This window comes from Pungitius pungitius, unplaced genomic scaffold (genome assembly GCF_949316345.1).
Source record: "Pungitius pungitius unplaced genomic scaffold, fPunPun2.1 scaffold_26, whole genome shotgun sequence".
Classification (NCBI taxonomy): domain Eukaryota; kingdom Metazoa; phylum Chordata; class Actinopteri; order Perciformes; family Gasterosteidae; genus Pungitius; species Pungitius pungitius.
The window spans coordinates 271,228-284,436 of NW_026909893.1; the positions used below are offsets into that span (position 1 = coordinate 271,228).

The 13,209-nt window shown below is 43.9% G+C and overlaps 27 non-coding genes across 27 annotated transcripts; all 27 read right to left on the minus strand.

The window, feature by feature from the left end:
• Positions 1 to 89: 89 nt before the first annotated feature.
• Positions 90 to 208, minus strand: LOC134120799 (5S ribosomal RNA). The gene has a single exon (XR_009952342.1). It is a non-coding gene; the product is annotated as a 5S ribosomal RNA (ribosomal RNA).
• A 395-nt stretch (positions 209 to 603) lies between these two features.
• Positions 604 to 722, minus strand: LOC134120800 (5S ribosomal RNA). Its single transcript, XR_009952343.1, has one exon. It is a non-coding gene; the product is annotated as a 5S ribosomal RNA (ribosomal RNA).
• Positions 723 to 1,061: 339 nt separating this feature from the next.
• On the minus strand, positions 1,062 to 1,180 carry LOC134120801 (5S ribosomal RNA). The gene has a single exon (XR_009952344.1). It is a non-coding gene; the product is annotated as a 5S ribosomal RNA (ribosomal RNA).
• A 395-nt stretch (positions 1,181 to 1,575) lies between these two features.
• LOC134119689 (5S ribosomal RNA) lies at positions 1,576 to 1,694 on the minus strand. The gene has a single exon (XR_009951238.1). It is a non-coding gene; the product is annotated as a 5S ribosomal RNA (ribosomal RNA).
• Positions 1,695 to 2,089: 395 nt separating this feature from the next.
• LOC134119690 (5S ribosomal RNA) lies at positions 2,090 to 2,208 on the minus strand. Its single transcript, XR_009951239.1, has one exon. It is a non-coding gene; the product is annotated as a 5S ribosomal RNA (ribosomal RNA).
• A 339-nt stretch (positions 2,209 to 2,547) lies between these two features.
• LOC134119691 (5S ribosomal RNA) lies at positions 2,548 to 2,666 on the minus strand. Its single transcript, XR_009951240.1, has one exon. It is a non-coding gene; the product is annotated as a 5S ribosomal RNA (ribosomal RNA).
• Positions 2,667 to 3,061: 395 nt separating this feature from the next.
• On the minus strand, positions 3,062 to 3,180 carry LOC134119692 (5S ribosomal RNA). The gene has a single exon (XR_009951241.1). It is a non-coding gene; the product is annotated as a 5S ribosomal RNA (ribosomal RNA).
• A 339-nt stretch (positions 3,181 to 3,519) lies between these two features.
• LOC134119693 (5S ribosomal RNA) lies at positions 3,520 to 3,638 on the minus strand. Its single transcript, XR_009951242.1, has one exon. It is a non-coding gene; the product is annotated as a 5S ribosomal RNA (ribosomal RNA).
• Positions 3,639 to 4,033: 395 nt separating this feature from the next.
• On the minus strand, positions 4,034 to 4,152 carry LOC134119695 (5S ribosomal RNA). Its single transcript, XR_009951244.1, has one exon. It is a non-coding gene; the product is annotated as a 5S ribosomal RNA (ribosomal RNA).
• Positions 4,153 to 4,491: 339 nt separating this feature from the next.
• Positions 4,492 to 4,610, minus strand: LOC134119696 (5S ribosomal RNA). Its single transcript, XR_009951245.1, has one exon. It is a non-coding gene; the product is annotated as a 5S ribosomal RNA (ribosomal RNA).
• Positions 4,611 to 5,005: 395 nt separating this feature from the next.
• Positions 5,006 to 5,124, minus strand: LOC134120196 (5S ribosomal RNA). The gene has a single exon (XR_009951745.1). It is a non-coding gene; the product is annotated as a 5S ribosomal RNA (ribosomal RNA).
• A 395-nt stretch (positions 5,125 to 5,519) lies between these two features.
• LOC134119697 (5S ribosomal RNA) lies at positions 5,520 to 5,638 on the minus strand. The gene has a single exon (XR_009951246.1). It is a non-coding gene; the product is annotated as a 5S ribosomal RNA (ribosomal RNA).
• Positions 5,639 to 5,977: 339 nt separating this feature from the next.
• Positions 5,978 to 6,096, minus strand: LOC134119698 (5S ribosomal RNA). The gene has a single exon (XR_009951247.1). It is a non-coding gene; the product is annotated as a 5S ribosomal RNA (ribosomal RNA).
• Positions 6,097 to 6,491: 395 nt separating this feature from the next.
• Positions 6,492 to 6,610, minus strand: LOC134119699 (5S ribosomal RNA). Its single transcript, XR_009951248.1, has one exon. It is a non-coding gene; the product is annotated as a 5S ribosomal RNA (ribosomal RNA).
• Positions 6,611 to 6,949: 339 nt separating this feature from the next.
• Positions 6,950 to 7,068, minus strand: LOC134119700 (5S ribosomal RNA). Its single transcript, XR_009951249.1, has one exon. It is a non-coding gene; the product is annotated as a 5S ribosomal RNA (ribosomal RNA).
• Positions 7,069 to 7,463: 395 nt separating this feature from the next.
• LOC134120197 (5S ribosomal RNA) lies at positions 7,464 to 7,582 on the minus strand. The gene has a single exon (XR_009951746.1). It is a non-coding gene; the product is annotated as a 5S ribosomal RNA (ribosomal RNA).
• Positions 7,583 to 7,977: 395 nt separating this feature from the next.
• LOC134119701 (5S ribosomal RNA) lies at positions 7,978 to 8,096 on the minus strand. The gene has a single exon (XR_009951250.1). It is a non-coding gene; the product is annotated as a 5S ribosomal RNA (ribosomal RNA).
• Positions 8,097 to 8,435: 339 nt separating this feature from the next.
• Positions 8,436 to 8,554, minus strand: LOC134119702 (5S ribosomal RNA). The gene has a single exon (XR_009951251.1). It is a non-coding gene; the product is annotated as a 5S ribosomal RNA (ribosomal RNA).
• A 395-nt stretch (positions 8,555 to 8,949) lies between these two features.
• Positions 8,950 to 9,068, minus strand: LOC134119703 (5S ribosomal RNA). Its single transcript, XR_009951252.1, has one exon. It is a non-coding gene; the product is annotated as a 5S ribosomal RNA (ribosomal RNA).
• A 339-nt stretch (positions 9,069 to 9,407) lies between these two features.
• On the minus strand, positions 9,408 to 9,526 carry LOC134119704 (5S ribosomal RNA). Its single transcript, XR_009951253.1, has one exon. It is a non-coding gene; the product is annotated as a 5S ribosomal RNA (ribosomal RNA).
• Positions 9,527 to 9,921: 395 nt separating this feature from the next.
• On the minus strand, positions 9,922 to 10,040 carry LOC134119706 (5S ribosomal RNA). Its single transcript, XR_009951255.1, has one exon. It is a non-coding gene; the product is annotated as a 5S ribosomal RNA (ribosomal RNA).
• Positions 10,041 to 10,379: 339 nt separating this feature from the next.
• Positions 10,380 to 10,498, minus strand: LOC134119707 (5S ribosomal RNA). Its single transcript, XR_009951256.1, has one exon. It is a non-coding gene; the product is annotated as a 5S ribosomal RNA (ribosomal RNA).
• Positions 10,499 to 10,893: 395 nt separating this feature from the next.
• On the minus strand, positions 10,894 to 11,012 carry LOC134119708 (5S ribosomal RNA). Its single transcript, XR_009951257.1, has one exon. It is a non-coding gene; the product is annotated as a 5S ribosomal RNA (ribosomal RNA).
• Positions 11,013 to 11,350: 338 nt separating this feature from the next.
• LOC134119709 (5S ribosomal RNA) lies at positions 11,351 to 11,469 on the minus strand. The gene has a single exon (XR_009951258.1). It is a non-coding gene; the product is annotated as a 5S ribosomal RNA (ribosomal RNA).
• A 395-nt stretch (positions 11,470 to 11,864) lies between these two features.
• On the minus strand, positions 11,865 to 11,983 carry LOC134119710 (5S ribosomal RNA). Its single transcript, XR_009951259.1, has one exon. It is a non-coding gene; the product is annotated as a 5S ribosomal RNA (ribosomal RNA).
• Positions 11,984 to 12,378: 395 nt separating this feature from the next.
• LOC134119711 (5S ribosomal RNA) lies at positions 12,379 to 12,497 on the minus strand. Its single transcript, XR_009951260.1, has one exon. It is a non-coding gene; the product is annotated as a 5S ribosomal RNA (ribosomal RNA).
• Positions 12,498 to 12,836: 339 nt separating this feature from the next.
• Positions 12,837 to 12,955, minus strand: LOC134119712 (5S ribosomal RNA). The gene has a single exon (XR_009951261.1). It is a non-coding gene; the product is annotated as a 5S ribosomal RNA (ribosomal RNA).
• Positions 12,956 to 13,209: the final 254 nt, after the last annotated feature.

Here is a 13,209-nt window from a genome sequence, read left to right on the forward strand (position 1 = left end):
GCATCTCTTCTACAATGTGACATTTTTTTTACAATTGTGTAGGTGTACAATCTACGGCGCTGGGCGGCTTTCAGAGAGAGAAGTGAAAAAGCTTACGGCACCTGGGATTCCCAGGCGGTCTTCCATCCAGGTACTAACCAGGCCCTGCTCTGCTTAGCTTCCGAGATCAGACGAGATCGGGCGGAACCAGAGAGGTATGGCCGTAAGCTGCTTTTCATCTTTTTCCTAATCCTTTAAAACGTGTCAAAGATAATCAGAAGTTTCTTTTTCTAAAATTGAAGCAGTTCTTAGCATTGGCAAGAGAGGTTCCTAAAGCCTGAAGGTAACTTTACTTTTCTTCACTGGCAATTCTAACATGTTGGGTTAGCACCTGTATTTCAACGGCTAAATTACAAACAATAGTATGCCAATCGTAAATGTTGATCAACACTAATTTAGCAATCATGAAACGGAATCATTTTGGATATTATTGTCTAATTTCCTTTCATATCCAACGTTAAAACAACACTAAACATGCATCTCTTCAACAATGTGATATTCTTTTTGTAATTTGTAGGTGTACAATCTGCGGCGCTCGGCGGCTTTCGGAGAGAGAAGTGAAAAAGCTTACGGCACCTGGGATTCCCAGGCGGTCTTCCATCCAGGTACTAACCAGGCCCTGCTCTGCTTAGCTTCCGAGATCAGACGAGATCGGGCGGAACCAGAGAGGTATGGCCGTAAGCTGCTTTTTATCTTTTTCCTAATCCTTTATAATGCGTCAATGAATTATGACACGCCTGCCGTTGGCATCTTTGTGTGGGTTAAATAAGGGTATGCAAAGAAGGCTGTGACATCCCATGCCGAAAATTGGATGGACTAGAGAAGACCCGCCCAGGGGTCCCAGCCAATCGGTGAATGGCCATTGCAGTCCCCGCCACCTCAAATGGCCTGACGATGGTATGGACGTAAGCCACCTTTCATCTTCTTCCTATTGCATCTCTTCTACAATGTGACATTTTTTTTACAATTGTGTAGGTGTACAATCTACGGCGCTGGGCGGCTTTCAGAGAGAGAAGTGAAAAAGCTTACGGCACCTGGGATTCCCAGGCGGTCTTCCATCCAGGTACTAACCAGGCCCTGCTCTGCTTAGCTTCCGAGATCAGACGAGATCGGGCGGAACCAGAGAGGTATGGCCGTAAGCTGCTTTTCATCTTTTTCCTAATCCTTTAAAACGTGTCAAAGATAATCAGAAGTTTCTTTTTCTAAAATTGAAGCAGTTCTTAGCATTGGCAAGAGAGGTTCCTAAAGCCTGAAGGTAACTTTACTTTTCTTCACTGGCAATTCTAACATGTTGGGTTAGCACCTGTATTTCAACGGCTAAATTACAAACAATAGTATGCCAATCGTAAATGTTGATCAACACTAATTTAGCAATCATGAAACGGAATCATTTTGGATAATATTGTCTAATTTCCTTTCATATCCAACGTTAAAACAACACTAAACATGCATCTCTTCAACAATGTGATATTCTTTTTGTAATTTGTAGGTGTACAATCTGCGGCGCTCGGCGGCTTTCGGAGAGAGAAGTGAAAAAGCTTACGGCACCTGGGATTCCCAGGCGGTCTTCCATCCAGGTACTAACCAGGCCCTGCTCTGCTTAGCTTCCGAGATCAGACGAGATCGGGCGGAACCAGAGAGGTATGGCCGTAAGCTGCTTTTCATCTTTTTCCTAATCCTTTAAAACGTGTCAAAGATAATCAGAAGTTTCTTTTTCTAAAATTGAAGCAGTTCTTAGCATTGGCAAGAGAGGTTCCTAAAGCCTGAAGGTAACTTTACTTTTCTTCACTGGCAATTCTAACATGTTGGGTTAGCACCTGTATTTCAACGGCTAAATTACAAACAATAGTATGCCAATCGTAAATGTTGATCAACACTAATTTAGCAATCATGAAACGGAATCATTTTGGATAATATTGTCTAATTTCCTTTCATATCCAACGTTAAAACAACACTAAACATGCATCTCTTCAACAATGTGATATTCTTTTTGTAATTTGTAGGTGTACAATCTGCGGCGCTCGGCGGCTTTCGGAGAGAGAAGTGAAAAAGCTTACGGCACCTGGGATTCCCAGGCGGTCTTCCATCCAGGTACTAACCAGGCCCTGCTCTGCTTAGCTTCCGAGATCAGACGAGATCGGGCGGAACCAGAGAGGTATGGCCGTAAGCTGCTTTTTATCTTTTTCCTAATCCTTTATAATGCGTCAATGAATTATGACACGCCTGCCGTTGGCATCTTTGTGTGGGTTAAATAAGGGTATGCAAAGAAGGCTGTGACATCCCATGCCGAAAATTGGATGGACTAGAGAAGACCCGCCCAGGGGTCCCAGCCAATCGGTGAATGGCCATTGCAGTCCCCGCCACCTCAAATGGCCTGACGATGGTATGGACGTAAGCCACCTTTCATCTTCTTCCTATTGCATCTCTTCTACAATGTGACATTTTTTTTACAATTGTGTAGGTGTACAATCTACGGCGCTGGGCGGCTTTCAGAGAGAGAAGTGAAAAAGCTTACGGCACCTGGGATTCCCAGGCGGTCTTCCATCCAGGTACTAACCAGGCCCTGCTCTGCTTAGCTTCCGAGATCAGACGAGATCGGGCGGAACCAGAGAGGTATGGCCGTAAGCTGCTTTTCATCTTTTTCCTAATCCTTTAAAACGTGTCAAAGATAATCAGAAGTTTCTTTTTCTAAAATTGAAGCAGTTCTTAGCATTGGCAAGAGAGGTTCCTAAAGCCTGAAGGTAACTTTACTTTTCTTCACTGGCAATTCTAACATGTTGGGTTAGCACCTGTATTTCAACGGCTAAATTACAAACAATAGTATGCCAATCGTAAATGTTGATCAACACTAATTTAGCAATCATGAAACGGAATCATTTTGGATAATATTGTCTAATTTCCTTTCATATCCAACGTTAAAACAACACTAAACATGCATCTCTTCAACAATGTGATATTCTTTTTGTAATTTGTAGGTGTACAATCTGCGGCGCTCGGCGGCTTTCGGAGAGAGAAGTGAAAAAGCTTACGGCACCTGGGATTCCCAGGCGGTCTTCCATCCAGGTACTAACCAGGCCCTGCTCTGCTTAGCTTCCGAGATCAGACGAGATCGGGCGGAACCAGAGAGGTATGGCCGTAAGCTGCTTTTTATCTTTTTCCTAATCCTTTATAATGCGTCAATGAATTATGACACGCCTGCCGTTGGCATCTTTGTGTGGGTTAAATAAGGGTATGCAAAGAAGGCTGTGACATCCCATGCCGAAAATTGGATGGACTAGAGAAGACCCGCCCAGGGGTCCCAGCCAATCGGTGAATGGCCATTGCAGTCCCCGCCACCTCAAATGGCCTGACGATGGTATGGACGTAAGCCACCTTTCATCTTCTTCCTATTGCATCTCTTCTACAATGTGACATTTTTTTTACAATTGTGTAGGTGTACAATCTACGGCGCTGGGCGGCTTTCAGAGAGAGAAGTGAAAAAGCTTACGGCACCTGGGATTCCCAGGCGGTCTTCCATCCAGGTACTAACCAGGCCCTGCTCTGCTTAGCTTCCGAGATCAGACGAGATCGGGCGGAACCAGAGAGGTATGGCCGTAAGCTGCTTTTCATCTTTTTCCTAATCCTTTAAAACGTGTCAAAGATAATCAGAAGTTTCTTTTTCTAAAATTGAAGCAGTTCTTAGCATTGGCAAGAGAGGTTCCTAAAGCCTGAAGGTAACTTTACTTTTCTTCACTGGCAATTCTAACATGTTGGGTTAGCACCTGTATTTCAACGGCTAAATTACAAACAATAGTATGCCAATCGTAAATGTTGATCAACACTAATTTAGCAATCATGAAACGGAATCATTTTGGATAATATTGTCTAATTTCCTTTCATATCCAACGTTAAAACAACACTAAACATGCATCTCTTCAACAATGTGATATTCTTTTTGTAATTTGTAGGTGTACAATCTGCGGCGCTCGGCGGCTTTCGGAGAGAGAAGTGAAAAAGCTTACGGCACCTGGGATTCCCAGGCGGTCTTCCATCCAGGTACTAACCAGGCCCTGCTCTGCTTAGCTTCCGAGATCAGACGAGATCGGGCGGAACCAGAGAGGTATGGCCGTAAGCTGCTTTTTATCTTTTTCCTAATCCTTTATAATGCGTCAATGAATTATGACACGCCTGCCGTTGGCATCTTTGTGTGGGTTAAATAAGGGTATGCAAAGAAGGCTGTGACATCCCATGCCGAAAATTGGATGGACTAGAGAAGACCCGCCCAGGGGTCCCAGCCAATCGGTGAATGGCCATTGCAGTCCCCGCCACCTCAAATGGCCTGACGATGGTATGGACGTAAGCCACCTTTCATCTTCTTCCTATTGCATCTCTTCTACAATGTGACATTTTTTTTACAATTGTGTAGGTGTACAATCTACGGCGCTGGGCGGCTTTCAGAGAGAGAAGTGAAAAAGCTTACGGCACCTGGGATTCCCAGGCGGTCTTCCATCCAGGTACTAACCAGGCCCTGCTCTGCTTAGCTTCCGAGATCAGACGAGATCGGGCGGAACCAGAGAGGTATGGCCGTAAGCTGCTTTTCATCTTTTTCCTAATCCTTTAAAACGTGTCAAAGATAATCAGAAGTTTCTTTTTCTAAAATTGAAGCAGTTCTTAGCATTGGCAAGAGAGGTTCCTAAAGCCTGAAGGTAACTTTACTTTTCTTCACTGGCAATTCTAACATGTTGGGTTAGCACCTGTATTTCAACGGCTAAATTACAAACAATAGTATGCCAATCGTAAATGTTGATCAACACTAATTTAGCAATCATGAAACGGAATCATTTTGGATATTATTGTCTAATTTCCTTTCATATCCAACGTTAAAACAACACTAAACATGCATCTCTTCAACAATGTGATATTCTTTTTGTAATTTGTAGGTGTACAATCTGCGGCGCTCGGCGGCTTTCGGAGAGAGAAGTGAAAAAGCTTACGGCACCTGGGATTCCCAGGCGGTCTTCCATCCAGGTACTAACCAGGCCCTGCTCTGCTTAGCTTCCGAGATCAGACGAGATCGGGGGGAACCAGAGAGGTATGGCCGTAAGCTGCTTTTCATCTTTTTCCTAATCCTTTAAAACGTGTCAAAGATAATCAGAAGTTTCTTTTTCTAAAATTGAAGCAGTTCTTAGCATTGGCAAGAGAGGTTCCTAAAGCCTGAAGGTAACTTTACTTTTCTTCACTGGCAATTCTAACATGTTGGGTTAGCACCTGTATTTCAACGGCTAAATTACAAACAATAGTATGCCAATCGTAAATGTTGATCAACACTAATTTAGCAATCATGAAACGGAATCATTTTGGATAATATTGTCTAATTTCCTTTCATATCCAACGTTAAAACAACACTAAACATGCATCTCTTCAACAATGTGATATTCTTTTTGTAATTTGTAGGTGTACAATCTGCGGCGCTCGGCGGCTTTCGGAGAGAGAAGTGAAAAAGCTTACGGCACCTGGGATTCCCAGGCGGTCTTCCATCCAGGTACTAACCAGGCCCTGCTCTGCTTAGCTTCCGAGATCAGACGAGATCGGGCGGAACCAGAGAGGTATGGCCGTAAGCTGCTTTTTATCTTTTTCCTAATCCTTTATAATGCGTCAATGAATTATGACACGCCTGCCGTTGGCATCTTTGTGTGGGTTAAATAAGGGTATGCAAAGAAGGCTGTGACATCCCATGCCGAAAATTGGATGGACTAGAGAAGACCCGCCCAGGGGTCCCAGCCAATCGGTGAATGGCCATTGCAGTCCCCGCCACCTCAAATGGCCTGACGATGGTATGGACGTAAGCCACCTTTCATCTTCTTCCTATTGCATCTCTTCTACAATGTGACATTTTTTTTACAATTGTGTAGGTGTACAATCTACGGCGCTGGGCGGCTTTCAGAGAGAGAAGTGAAAAAGCTTACGGCACCTGGGATTCCCAGGCGGTCTTCCATCCAGGTACTAACCAGGCCCTGCTCTGCTTAGCTTCCGAGATCAGACGAGATCGGGCGGAACCAGAGAGGTATGGCCGTAAGCTGCTTTTCATCTTTTTCCTAATCCTTTAAAACGTGTCAAAGATAATCAGAAGTTTCTTTTTCTAAAATTGAAGCAGTTCTTAGCATTGGCAAGAGAGGTTCCTAAAGCCTGAAGGTAACTTTACTTTTCTTCACTGGCAATTCTAACATGTTGGGTTAGCACCTGTATTTCAACGGCTAAATTACAAACAATAGTATGCCAATCGTAAATGTTGATCAACACTAATTTAGCAATCATGAAACGGAATCATTTTGGATAATATTGTCTAATTTCCTTTCATATCCAACGTTAAAACAACACTAAACATGCATCTCTTCAACAATGTGATATTCTTTTTGTAATTTGTAGGTGTACAATCTGCGGCGCTCGGCGGCTTTCGGAGAGAGAAGTGAAAAAGCTTACGGCACCTGGGATTCCCAGGCGGTCTTCCATCCAGGTACTAACCAGGCCCTGCTCTGCTTAGCTTCCGAGATCAGACGAGATCGGGCGGAACCAGAGAGGTATGGCCGTAAGCTGCTTTTTATCTTTTTCCTAATCCTTTATAATGCGTCAATGAATTATGACACGCCTGCCGTTGGCATCTTTGTGTGGGTTAAATAAGGGTATGCAAAGAAGGCTGTGACATCCCATGCCGAAAATTGGATGGACTAGAGAAGACCCGCCCAGGGGTCCCAGCCAATCGGTGAATGGCCATTGCAGTCCCCGCCACCTCAAATGGCCTGACGATGGTATGGACGTAAGCCACCTTTCATCTTCTTCCTATTGCATCTCTTCTACAATGTGACATTTTTTTTACAATTGTGTAGGTGTACAATCTACGGCGCTGGGCGGCTTTCAGAGAGAGAAGTGAAAAAGCTTACGGCACCTGGGATTCCCAGGCGGTCTTCCATCCAGGTACTAACCAGGCCCTGCTCTGCTTAGCTTCCGAGATCAGACGAGATCGGGCGGAACCAGAGAGGTATGGCCGTAAGCTGCTTTTCATCTTTTTCCTAATCCTTTAAAACGTGTCAAAGATAATCAGAAGTTTCTTTTTCTAAAATTGAAGCAGTTCTTAGCATTGGCAAGAGAGGTTCCTAAAGCCTGAAGGTAACTTTACTTTTCTTCACTGGCAATTCTAACATGTTGGGTTAGCACCTGTATTTCAACGGCTAAATTACAAACAATAGTATGCCAATCGTAAATGTTGATCAACACTAATTTAGCAATCATGAAACGGAATCATTTTGGATATTATTGTCTAATTTCCTTTCATATCCAACGTTAAAACAACACTAAACATGCATCTCTTCAACAATGTGATATTCTTTTTGTAATTTGTAGGTGTACAATCTGCGGCGCTCGGCGGCTTTCGGAGAGAGAAGTGAAAAAGCTTACGGCACCTGGGATTCCCAGGCGGTCTTCCATCCAGGTACTAACCAGGCCCTGCTCTGCTTAGCTTCCGAGATCAGACGAGATCGGGGGGAACCAGAGAGGTATGGCCGTAAGCTGCTTTTCATCTTTTTCCTAATCCTTTAAAACGTGTCAAAGATAATCAGAAGTTTCTTTTTCTAAAATTGAAGCAGTTCTTAGCATTGGCAAGAGAGGTTCCTAAAGCCTGAAGGTAACTTTACTTTTCTTCACTGGCAATTCTAACATGTTGGGTTAGCACCTGTATTTCAACGGCTAAATTACAAACAATAGTATGCCAATCGTAAATGTTGATCAACACTAATTTAGCAATCATGAAACGGAATCATTTTGGATAATATTGTCTAATTTCCTTTCATATCCAACGTTAAAACAACACTAAACATGCATCTCTTCAACAATGTGATATTCTTTTTGTAATTTGTAGGTGTACAATCTGCGGCGCTCGGCGGCTTTCGGAGAGAGAAGTGAAAAAGCTTACGGCACCTGGGATTCCCAGGCGGTCTTCCATCCAGGTACTAACCAGGCCCTGCTCTGCTTAGCTTCCGAGATCAGACGAGATCGGGCGGAACCAGAGAGGTATGGCCGTAAGCTGCTTTTTATCTTTTTCCTAATCCTTTATAATGCGTCAATGAATTATGACACGCCTGCCGTTGGCATCTTTGTGTGGGTTAAATAAGGGTATGCAAAGAAGGCTGTGACATCCCATGCCGAAAATTGGATGGACTAGAGAAGACCCGCCCAGGGGTCCCAGCCAATCGGTGAATGGCCATTGCAGTCCCCGCCACCTCAAATGGCCTGACGATGGTATGGACGTAAGCCACCTTTCATCTTCTTCCTATTGCATCTCTTCTACAATGTGACATTTTTTTTACAATTGTGTAGGTGTACAATCTACGGCGCTGGGCGGCTTTCAGAGAGAGAAGTGAAAAAGCTTACGGCACCTGGGATTCCCAGGCGGTCTTCCATCCAGGTACTAACCAGGCCCTGCTCTGCTTAGCTTCCGAGATCAGACGAGATCGGGCGGAACCAGAGAGGTATGGCCGTAAGCTGCTTTTCATCTTTTTCCTAATCCTTTAAAACGTGTCAAAGATAATCAGAAGTTTCTTTTTCTAAAATTGAAGCAGTTCTTAGCATTGGCAAGAGAGGTTCCTAAAGCCTGAAGGTAACTTTACTTTTCTTCACTGGCAATTCTAACATGTTGGGTTAGCACCTGTATTTCAACGGCTAAATTACAAACAATAGTATGCCAATCGTAAATGTTGATCAACACTAATTTAGCAATCATGAAACGGAATCATTTTGGATAATATTGTCTAATTTCCTTTCATATCCAACGTTAAAACAACACTAAACATGCATCTCTTCAACAATGTGATATTCTTTTTGTAATTTGTAGGTGTACAATCTGCGGCGCTCGGCGGCTTTCGGAGAGAGAAGTGAAAAAGCTTACGGCACCTGGGATTCCCAGGCGGTCTTCCATCCAGGTACTAACCAGGCCCTGCTCTGCTTAGCTTCCGAGATCAGACGAGATCGGGCGGAACCAGAGAGGTATGGCCGTAAGCTGCTTTTTATCTTTTTCCTAATCCTTTATAATGCGTCAATGAATTATGACACGCCTGCCGTTGGCATCTTTGTGTGGGTTAAATAAGGGTATGCAAAGAAGGCTGTGACATCCCATGCCGAAAATTGGATGGACTAGAGAAGACCCGCCCAGGGGTCCCAGCCAATCGGTGAATGGCCATTGCAGTCCCCGCCACCTCAAATGGCCTGACGATGGTATGGACGTAAGCCACCTTTCATCTTCTTCCTATTGCATCTCTTCTACAATGTGACATTTTTTTTACAATTGTGTAGGTGTACAATCTACGGCGCTGGGCGGCTTTCAGAGAGAGAAGTGAAAAAGCTTACGGCACCTGGGATTCCCAGGCGGTCTTCCATCCAGGTACTAACCAGGCCCTGCTCTGCTTAGCTTCCGAGATCAGACGAGATCGGGCGGAACCAGAGAGGTATGGCCGTAAGCTGCTTTTCATCTTTTTCCTAATCCTTTAAAACGTGTCAAAGATAATCAGAAGTTTCTTTTTCTAAAATTGAAGCAGTTCTTAGCATTGGCAAGAGAGGTTCCTAAAGCCTGAAGGTAACTTTACTTTTCTTCACTGGCAATTCTAACATGTTGGGTTAGCACCTGTATTTCAACGGCTAAATTACAAACAATAGTATGCCAATCGTAAATGTTGATCAACACTAATTTAGCAATCATGAAACGGAATCATTTTGGATATTATTGTCTAATTTCCTTTCATATCCAACGTTAAAACAACACTAAACATGCATCTCTTCAACAATGTGATATTCTTTTTGTAATTTGTAGGTGTACAATCTGCGGCGCTCGGCGGCTTTCGGAGAGAGAAGTGAAAAAGCTTACGGCACCTGGGATTCCCAGGCGGTCTTCCATCCAGGTACTAACCAGGCCCTGCTCTGCTTAGCTTCCGAGATCAGACGAGATCGGGCGGAACCAGAGAGGTATGGCCGTAAGCTGCTTTTTATCTTTTTCCTAATCCTTTATAATGCGTCAATGAATTATGACACGCCTGCCGTTGGCATCTTTGTGTGGGTTAAATAAGGGTATGCAAAGAAGGCTGTGACATCCCATGCCGAAAATTGGATGGACTAGAGAAGACCCGCCCAGGGGTCCCAGCCAATCGGTGAATGGCCATTGCAGTCCCCGCCACCTCAAATGGCCTGACGATGGTATGGACGTAAGCCACCTTTCATCTTCTTCCTATTGCATCTCTTCTACAATGTGACATTTTTTTTACAATTGTGTAGGTGTACAATCTACGGCGCTGGGCGGCTTTCAGAGAGAGAAGTGAAAAAGCTTACGGCACCTGGGATTCCCAGGCGGTCTTCCATCCAGGTACTAACCAGGCCCTGCTCTGCTTAGCTTCCGAGATCAGACGAGATCGGGCGGAACCAGAGAGGTATGGCCGTAAGCTGCTTTTCATCTTTTTCCTAATCCTTTAAAACGTGTCAAAGATAATCAGAAGTTTCTTTTTCTAAAATTGAAGCAGTTCTTAGCATTGGCAAGAGAGGTTCCTAAAGCCTGAAGGTAACTTTACTTTTCTTCACTGGCAATTCTAACATGTTGGGTTAGCACCTGTATTTCAACGGCTAAATTACAAACAATAGTATGCCAATCGTAAATGTTGATCAACACTAATTTAGCAATCATGAAACGGAATCATTTTGGATATTATTGTCTAATTTCCTTTCATATCCAACGTTAAAACAACACTAAACATGCATCTCTTCAACAATGTGATATTCTTTTTGTAATTTGTAGGTGTACAATCTGCGGCGCTCGGCGGCTTTCGGAGAGAGAAGTGAAAAAGCTTACGGCACCTGGGATTCCCAGGCGGTCTTCCATCCAGGTACTAACCAGGCCCTGCTCTGCTTAGCTTCCGAGATCAGACGAGATCGGGCGGAACCAGAGAGGTATGGCCGTAAGCTGCTTTTTATCTTTTTCCTAATCCTTTATAATGCGTCAATGAATTATGACACGCCTGCCGTTGGCATCTTTGTGTGGGTTAAATAAGGGTATGCAAAGAAGGCTGTGACATCCCATGCCGAAAATTGGATGGACTAGAGAAGACCCGCCCAGGGGTCCCAGCCAATCGGTGAATGGCCATTGCAGTCCCCGCCACCTCAAATGGCCTGACGATGGTATGGACGTAAGCCACCTTTCATCTTCTTCCTATTGCATCTCTTCTACAATGTGACATTTTTTTACAATTGTGTAGGTGTACAATCTACGGCGCTGGGCGGCTTTCAGAGAGAGAAGTGAAAAAGCTTACGGCACCTGGGATTCCCAGGCGGTCTTCCATCCAGGTACTAACCAGGCCCTGCTCTGCTTAGCTTCCGAGATCAGACGAGATCGGGCGGAACCAGAGAGGTATGGCCGTAAGCTGCTTTTCATCTTTTTCCTAATCCTTTAAAACGTGTCAAAGATAATCAGAAGTTTCTTTTTCTAAAATTGAAGCAGTTCTTAGCATTGGCAAGAGAGGTTCCTAAAGCCTGAAGGTAACTTTACTTTTCTTCACTGGCAATTCTAACATGTTGGGTTAGCACCTGTATTTCAACGGCTAAATTACAAACAATAGTATGCCAATCGTAAATGTTGATCAACACTAATTTAGCAATCATGAAACGGAATCATTTTGGATAATATTGTCTAATTTCCTTTCATATCCAACGTTAAAACAACACTAAACATGCATCTCTTCAACAATGTGATATTCTTTTTGTAATTTGTAGGTGTACAATCTGCGGCGCTCGGCGGCTTTCGGAGAGAGAAGTGAAAAAGCTTACGGCACCTGGGATTCCCAGGCGGTCTTCCATCCAGGTACTAACCAGGCCCTGCTCTGCTTAGCTTCCGAGATCAGACGAGATCGGGCGGAACCAGAGAGGTATGGCCGTAAGCTGCTTTTCATCTTTTTCCTAATCCTTTAAAACGTGTCAAAGATAATCAGAAGTTTCTTTTTCTAAAATTGAAGCAGTTCTTAGCATTGGCAAGAGAGGTTCCTAAAGCCTGAAGGTAACTTTACTTTTCTTCACTGGCAATTCTAACATGTTGGGTTAGCACCTGTATTTCAACGGCTAAATTACAAACAATAGTATGCCAATCGTAAATGTTGATCAACACTAATTTAGCAATCATGAAACGGAATCATTTTGGATAATATTGTCTAATTTCCTTTCATATCCAACGTTAAAACAACACTAAACATGCATCTCTTCAACAATGTGATATTCTTTTTGTAATTTGTAGGTGTACAATCTGCGGCGCTCGGCGGCTTTCGGAGAGAGAAGTGAAAAAGCTTACGGCACCTGGGATTCCCAGGCGGTCTTCCATCCAGGTACTAACCAGGCCCTGCTCTGCTTAGCTTCCGAGATCAGACGAGATCGGGCGGAACCAGAGAGGTATGGCCGTAAGCTGCTTTTTATCTTTTTCCTAATCCTTTATAATGCGTCAATGAATTATGACACGCCTGCCGTTGGCATCTTTGTGTGGGTTAAATAAGGGTATGCAAAGAAGGCTGTGACATCCCATGCCGAAAATTGGATGGACTAGAGAAGACCCGCCCAGGGGTCCCAGCCAATCGGTGAATGGCCATTGCAGTCCCCGCCACCTCAAATGGCCTGACGATGGTATGGACGTAAGCCACCTTTCATCTTCTTCCTATTGCATCTCTTCTACAATGTGACATTTTTTTTACAATTGTGTAGGTGTACAATCTACGGCGCTGGGCGGCTTTCAGAGAGAGAAGTGAAAAAGCTTACGGCACCTGGGATTCCCAGGCGGTCTTCCATCCAGGTACTAACCAGGCCCTGCTCTGCTTAGCTTCCGAGATCAGACGAGATCGGGCGGAACCAGAGAGGTATGGCCGTAAGCTGCTTTTCATCTTTTTCCTAATCCTTTAAAACGTGTCAAAGATAATCAGAAGTTTCTTTTTCTAAAATTGAAGCAGTTCTTAGCATTGGCAAGAGAGGTTCCTAAAGCCTGAAGGTAACTTTACTTTTCTTCACTGGCAATTCTAACATGTTGGGTTAGCACCTGTATTTCAACGGCTAAATTACAAACAATAGTATGCCAATCGTAAATGTTGATCAACACTAATTTAGCAATCATGAAACGGAATCATTTTG